An 8,333-nucleotide genomic window follows, 5' to 3' on the forward strand; every position below is an offset into this window, starting at 1 on the left:
CTGTGGAACCAACCCAAATGCCCTTCAGTAGTTGAATGGATAAAAAAAAAATGTGGCATTTATACACCATGGAGTATTACGCAGCACTAAAAAATGACAAAATCATGGAATTTGCAGGGAAATGGATGGCACTAGAGCAGATTATGCTTAGTGAAGCTAGCCAATCCGTAAAAAACAAATACCAAAAGTCTTCTTTGATATAATGAGAGCAACTAAGAACAGAGCAGGGAGGAAGAGCAGGAAGAAAAGATTAACATTAAACAGAGACATGAGGTGGGAGGGAAAGGGAGAGAAAAGGGAAATTGCATGGAAATTTTGTTATAAAAAATTACATATAAGAGGTTGTGAGGAGAATGGGAAAATAAACAAGGAGAGAAATGAATTACAGTAGATGGGGTAGAGAGAGAAGATGGGAGGGGAGGGGAGAGGGCATAGTAGAGGATAGGAAAGGTAGCAGAATACAACAGTAACTAATAGGGCATTATGTAAAAATGTGGATGTGTAACTGATATGATTCTGCAATCTGTATTTGGGGTAAAAATGGGAGTTCATAACCCACTTGAATCTAATGTATGAAATATGATATGTCAAGAGCTTTGTAATGTTGTGAACAATCAATAATAAAAAAAAAAGAAATGGAATTTCTGGGCTGGGGTTGTGGCTCAATGGTAGCGCGCTTGCCTAACATGTATGAGGGACTGGGTTTGATTCTCAGCACCACATACAAATAAAGGAAAATAAAAGTTCATCAACAACTAAAAAATTTTAAAAAAATTAAAAGAAATGGAATTTCACTGTGCTAAGCTACTAAAACACAGGGGTTATTTGAAATAGCCACCAGCATTTCTCTAGCTTATATCATGAACAAGACGTGGACTCTATCATTGAGATGTTGATTTACAGAATATTCAGACTTTCATTTTAGAAATCTCTTTTTTTAACAACAGGATGGAAAATAGACTGGATGGACACCACTTCAGAAGGACACACACACACACACACACACTTTTCAGGTGCAGCATTTATTCCTCCTTTTTCTTAGAACACTAAATCTCCTCGATTCATTCATTGGGTTTAAATGTGACCAATCCACCTGCAGTTCTACGCATGCGCCTGGACAATCAGAACCAGTAAGTGTTAGACTGGAACTTTTTCTAGAAGATTGAGAAAAAAGGACACTGTCTTTCCCGGTTGGGTCACTAATGGGATGGACTAGGACTAGAGCTCACGGCAGCCATCTTGCTTGATCTGGAAAGAAATTGCTCCAAGTCGAATGAATAGGAGAAGAAGAGGAAAGAGAGTCCAGACAGAGCCTGGGATCCATTTCTTTCCCCCTTTCTAGAGAGTTCCCCGCAGGGGAAAGAAGGCAAATGATCTCGGCTAATATCTTTTTATATATGCTAATAACTGGCCTCCTGATAAACAGTCAGAGAGTTTCAAGAAGTCCTCCTCTATAGAATGCTTTTTGCAAGATGTCCCTGGTTTGGGATCACTCCCTTGAGAAGGTCACACAAATCAAGGAACAAAGTATTTAATAATACAAATCCGTCTTGCTGCATACGATAAGCACAGACTTTAGAGACTTGCTCTTATGCCTAAGGGCCACGTAGCTTGTCTTCTGCAGAAGGAGGCCCAGGAGACGGCTCACTCCCACTTTTCTCTGTATTTAGTTTCTATTGCTCTGTAATAAATCCCCTTAAAGTTTACTCGTTTAAACAACATGGTTTTTTTCAGTCTCATATTCTCTGTGGGTCAGGAATTTGGACAGGGCTCAGCAGGTCAGGTTGCCTTTGCTCCATAGTGTCTGGGGCCTCCCCTGACAGAACTGGAAAACTAGAAATGACTTGGTGGCTGGGAATAGAAGTCCTGACGTTTCCTGGGAGCTCACTCCATGCTAAGATGGGGTCACTTTCCACAGGGACTCTCCACAACTTTCCCCATGGCCAGGTCCCAGGGGTGAGCATCCCAAGAAGAACAGACAGAAGACAAATCACCTTTTAGGACCTAAACTCAGAGTGTCACTACTGTCATGCTCCCCTGATAACCCAGAGGCGATGAAAGGGAGTACGCACTCCACCCCTCAAGAGTTGGAGACACAAAGTCACATGGGAGCATGGGTTGTGTTCGCTTCCTGCTATTTGTGGGAGATCTTGTGACCATCTCAGGACGTGCAACCTGCCTCATGCTGCTTGCTACGCCCATGAACTGCTTATCTCTTGAAGCTACTAGTTAAGATCATTGATAAAAGTAACATCTCCGATTTGGCAGAGTATATCAGAGCCAAAAGATAACGAACAAGAAAGCACCATGATGAAAATGTTTGCCCTCTATATTTGGCTGCGTATGAAGTCAAAATTGTCCTTAAACCTCAACTGCATGAGCCAATCTTCTTTGAATAGAAATCTGTTTGCCTTGTTTTATAATAAAAAATGTAGGAATGACATAGTGTGTACATATTATTTACCAACTGATTAGGTGGTATTTTTGGCTGTTTATCAAAATATACACAGCCTACATGACAAGGTTGTTTTAAATGTCTTTTTTTTTAAAAAAAAAACTGAGGAAATTAGAACAAAGAGAAAATAGTCACGTAAAGATGAAACCAAGGGTGGGGTTATCACCATAGTTCATGTGGGGATATAGCCAACATGTAAGGGAGATGGGATTATTTCAACCGCTAACAACTGTTGAAATAATTCAAGCGAGGAGGAAAAGAGAAACAAGTAGGTCCATTCCTTCAGATTTGTTGACTGACTAAATGTGAAAAATAAGGGACGGAATGAAGTACAATAGAAGTGCAGTAGGACTTCCATGCTTCTGGCCTTGGTGATTGTGACAGACAGATGTATGATCCATTGAGACAGAGCTAACTTAACAAAGAGGAAGTTTGGGGGTGTTGTGGATGTGAGATGTCCCCCAAAGCTCACATGTGAGACAATGCAAGAAGGTTCAGAGGAGAAATGATTGGGTCATGAGAGCCTTAGCCCAATCCGAGAATTAATCCCCTGATGGGATTAGCTGTGTTGGAAGTGGTGGGGTGTGGCTGGAGGAGGTGGGCATTGGGGTGGTTTGTGGGTATATATTTGGTATCAGGCAAGTAGAGTCTCTCTCTGCTTCCTGTTCACCAGGTGAACTGCTTCCCTCTGCCACTCTCTCCCGCCATGTTGTTCAGCCTCACTTTGAGTCCTGAGGAATGGAGCCGGCTGCCTATGGACTGAAACCTCTGAGACCATGATTCCCCCAGATAAACTTCCTCCTCTAAAACTGACCTTAGGGGGTCTTTTAGTCACAGCAGCGGAAAAGCTAAGACAGGGGGACCAGTTGGGGCTACTGAGTTCTCCCTAGACTTCTTGAGGGTGAGATGCCCAGAGAGCCTGGGCGCAGAGATGAAGAGTATCAACTGGTTTTCTAAGACAGGAAATGAGGAGAGGCCCTGAACTAAAAATATGGGTTCAGTCAGCAGCAGGCATTTTTAAAGCATCTAATAAGGGAAAAACATTGTGCTAAGTGCTGGTCAGCACAACAGGACTTCTGCCTCGTGGAGTCACGGGCAGAGAAGTGACAGTTGGAGCCATGGATGTGCATGAGGTCACCCAGGAATGTTGTCTTGGGCAAATCGGACACCCCTCTACTTACAGGGCAAGCTGTGGCAAGGGTCCCAGAGGAGATTGACCAGAGAGGTAAGGGAAGCCAGGAGGGATGTCCACCAGGAGAGAGTAGGTGGACTGTTGGCAAAAGTACTCAGTATTGTGTAAAGATAAGTGCTAATTATCATTTCTGTCCCTCATCTCTCAAGTCCTTTCTAAAATCACTTTAAGAATCATTGCCGGGGCTGGGGATGTGGCTCAAGTGGTAGCGCGCTCGCCTGGCACGCGTGGGGCGCTGGGTTCGATCCTCAGCACCACATAAAAATAAAGATGTTGTGTCCACTGAAAACTGAAAAATAAATATATAAAAAAAAAAGAATCATTGCCTGCCTTTCCTAAGTTTCTTGAAAAAAACTTGGGACATTTGTCACCTGTATATCACCTAGTAGTTTGTACCATGTTAAGTCAGTGTTTGTGGAAGTATCATGTCTGATTATAAGTGTGTGTGTGTGTGTGTGTGTGTGTGTGTGTGTGTGTGTGTCTGTCTGTCTGTCTGTCTGTCTGTCTCCATGTCTGGTCTCCCTAACCAGATCAACTACTCAAGGATAAAGACTGGACCACAACTTGAGTGCTTTGCCATCAGACTCCCTAGTATACTAAAGTCACTCAATCAATATTGGTTAAACTGAATTTTCTCCCCTGTTCCAGCAACCAAGCACTTGCATACTCTCTGTGAGCATGGATGTACTGCCTGAAGGGAAATGATCCATCTTCCTCCTTCTAATCCCTGTTGTTCCTTTGTGCTGTGTAGTCCCGTGGTGTTTTTAGGACCATGATGGAATCGAGGTTTCCAAGGTTAATAAACAGGGAGTACTAAACCTCCCCAAGCCCAGAATAAACCAGCTCTGGTGAGAGCTGAAAGACAGCTACAGCACACAGACTCAGGACCAGGTAAGACCCAGGGGGTCACCTGGTGATGAAGTAAGTCTACTCTGGCCCCATCATCATACAAGTGAGGAACAGAGATCTAGAGAATTTCTGAAAATCGCCCCCAAGTCCACAGCTGGTTAATGGGGCAGAGTTAGAAATCGAATCCAAAACTCAGACTCCCAGACCTCGGATCCTTGCACACCCCAAAGTTTCCTCAGTTTGATATCTATAAGCCTAGAATACTATGAGCCTAGAATATGTCACCCTAAGCTATTCTGCCTTCCACATGATACTTCAGAGGGTCTGCAAATAGCCCGGCTGGCAGGTGTGCACAAATGGATGAATAAATCATTGCTGAGCTCCACTGCACCACATTCTGTCTACTATCTCCATAATGATTCCATAATGTGCTGATGCTTCTAATCAACATTCATTTATGGCATAATATTTGGGAAAATACTCCAGACTCAGGTCATACACTTGTTTTTTGCAGGACCTCTAAACTGCCATTTTCCTTTAAGGACTCTCCCTTTAGAAGTGCTGGATCAGAGGCAATGTCATTAATAAGTGCAAACAAACAAAAACAACTTTCACGTGATCATTTGTTTCTGTTTCCATCCCATCTGAAGTCCTAATGCTTCTGTGACATTGTAATCTTCTCCAGTAGCAACTAAACCTGATGTCACAAACAAAGGATTATCACTCTAGCCAAGGAATAAACAGTAGGAGGAGAGAGAAGATCCTGTTTCCATGTCAGTGTTTCTGGAAATTTTGTTTGTAGGGAAGGAACAAAATAGAAAATCCCTTCTATTCTCACATTTAATAAGAATAAGAAACAGGATGCTTAGCATCTCTTAAGTTTCATTCTAAGAGCCAGACGCTTTCCTGAGTACATTTTCACATCTGTGAACCCAATTAATGTTTGTAGCAATCCCTCAAAGGAGGAATTATTCACAATTCACCAAAATGGAAAAGTCAATTTAGAAAGGTTAAAGAATTGGTCCACAGGTTTTTTTTTTTTTTATAGATAGTGAGTATTAGAACCAAAATTTAGTAAAAGTGAGTTGTGGGATAAAATAAGATATTTAAATAAGAAAGAAGATAAGGGAAAATTCCTTAGACTCTTAAAGAAAGCCTTATATTCTTAAAGAAATCACAAATGGCAGATAATAAAAGTCATCATCCCTCCTACAAATGAAGCTACTGAGACTTTGAGAAATTAAGTGACTTTCTCAAGTTCCCAGAGCCAGTAAGTAACAGAAGAATTAACCATTCCTGTGCATCCTCCAGCAGTGTCCTGTAAGGTAACATCAGTTATTATGAAGCATATAAGATGTACAAGGGACTGTTTTAATCACATAATTTATCATATTGAATCCTTGCAGTGAAAATCCTGATCATCTTATCAGGTAGTTATCATAACCCATATCTTACAGACGAAGAAATCAGAGTCAAGAGAAATGAAAAATTAGAATACACCAGAGTCTAAATGCAAACCCAGGTGTGCCGACTACTGTTTAGACACTTTGGCTATATCATATTATGTACTAAAAATAGAATAAATTTCCTTCATGGTCAAAAAATAATTTTTTCTCTACCCACTTACCATGGAGTTTCAAATTTCTACCATTTGATCCAATCCTTCAAAATTACAGAAGAAAATGCCCATTTCCCATTACCAACCATTTTCCCTTCATGTGGCTTAGTCTCCTTTTCTCCTCTCCTGATTTCTGGACATGGGGATGGCCAAGCTTCAGATCTACCCCCTGCCAAACAGATTGAAGGAGTGAAGTGGAAGATTCTTACCTAAATCCCTAAATGTCTGTATGGAATAAGACACACTTACCAACTTGGAACACTTACTTCATGATAATATCTGAGAAAAAAAAAGAAAATGAAAAAAGAAAAGAAAACTATATCCTCTTCAAGCTACCAAATTATTGAACAATCATAAATACCTATGATTGTAAGTCATGGGTTATATTGCTATGCAGTGATAGGGGTATCCCTCACCAGACTTTTCACGGTTCTTACAACAGGAAGTGATCTGCTAATTCAAGCAGAAAATTATTTCTTCAGAGGATATTTGTGTTAGTCAGCTTTGTGTCACTGTGACCTATATAACCTGACAAGAACAATTTAGAGGAGGAAAAGTTTATTTTGTCTTACAGTTTAAGATTTAACCCAAGGTCAGCCAACTCCGTGGCCCTGGGCTCAAGGTAAGGCAGAACATCATGGCAGAAGGGTGTGGTGAAGGGAGCTGCTCAGAACGTGGCGGCCAGGAAGTAGCGAGAGGGAAGGGGCTCAAGGAAGTTTTCCCCTTCCAGAGCACTCCCCCAGTGACCCACATCCTCCAATCATGCTCCACCTGCCTACAGTTACCACCCCAATCCATTCAAACCAGGATGGACAGTTTAGGTTACAGCTCTCACAGTTCAATTGCTTCCTCTCCAAACATTCCTGCATGAACACAGGAGATTTGGGGGACGCCTTCTATCTAAACCATAAGATTCCACCTCTGAACCCCAAAACTCACAGTCTATCTCACACTGCAAAATACACTTAGTCCATCTCTGAGAGGCCCCATAATCTCAACAGTTCCAGCACTGCTCAAAAGTTCAAGTACAAAGCCTCCTCTAAGAATCAAGGCAACCTCTTGGCTGTGAGCCCCTTTAAAAATCAAAGCAAATTATACATATCCAATATACAGGTGGTACAGAATAAACATTTCCATTCCAAAAGGGAGGAGTGGGTGCATAGAAAGAAGAGATGAGGTCAAAGCAAGACCAAAACCCAGGTAGGCAAACAGGTCCTGTAACTCCACACACTCCACACAGCATCTAGGATACATGGTGGTGAGATGTGCTCTCTACAGGGTTTGGGCTGTCCTGCCCCTTTGATCTTGCAATTTGCAGCACAGCTAGGCTCTCTTTTAGCCTAGCTCACCCTTCAGCCAGCAGGTTTTTTCATTTTGTTGTGGTTGTTTGGGTTTTGGTTTGGGCAGACAGTCAATGTCACTGACATTTCTTAATTGCTGAGGTCTCCATTCCAACTTGAGCTTCACCTGCACAGCTTCCCTCCTCACTCTTGGGACAGCCCACATAAATGCCAGCCCTGCTACACTTTGATCTCCCAGGCCTTCCTTTGAAATCTTGGTGGAAGCTTCTATGACCCTTAATTCCAGCATTTTGTGCTGGTGTCAACCAGCACCACGTGGTTGACACCAAGGTCTGCTGCCAGCTCACACAGTAGCTGAGTTCCCTGGGATTATAGCTGTGCAGCCCCTTCTACATCCTGGAGCCTAAAATGGATGTGGTCTTACAAATTTCTGAGATTCTCTTAAACCATCTCTCCTATTGTCTCTGCAAAGTACTTAGTATCTCTTTTGTGGCCATAATCTCTAACTACAATACCTTCCTTGGCCCCAATTTTACATGCACATTTCTGGCCAAACTGCAAGTTTTAAAAATTATTTAGCTCTGCTTTCTGCTCCCTATTCTCACAGTAAGCCTGATTAAGACCTGCCAGCAAAATCCATACCACTGACTAAATGTGTGCTAATTTGAAATTTCCTCCACCAGATGAATGAGTCCATCACTTTTAAATTCAGTGTCCCACAAAGTCATAGGACATGGGAAAAACACAGCCGGTTCTTTGCCAGATTGTAACATGAATAGCTTCTAGTCCAATTCCCAATAAAGTCCTCATTTCCATCTCAAACCTCACAAACACAGTCTTTATTGTCTGCATTCTGGCCTTCTGAGTTCTTACTAGAATTGCCATTAAGGTCCACTTACCACATTCTAAAGCTTTTCC

Source organism: Ictidomys tridecemlineatus, chromosome 6 (assembly GCF_052094955.1).
Source record: "Ictidomys tridecemlineatus isolate mIctTri1 chromosome 6, mIctTri1.hap1, whole genome shotgun sequence".
NCBI classification, from domain to species: domain Eukaryota; kingdom Metazoa; phylum Chordata; class Mammalia; order Rodentia; family Sciuridae; genus Ictidomys; species Ictidomys tridecemlineatus.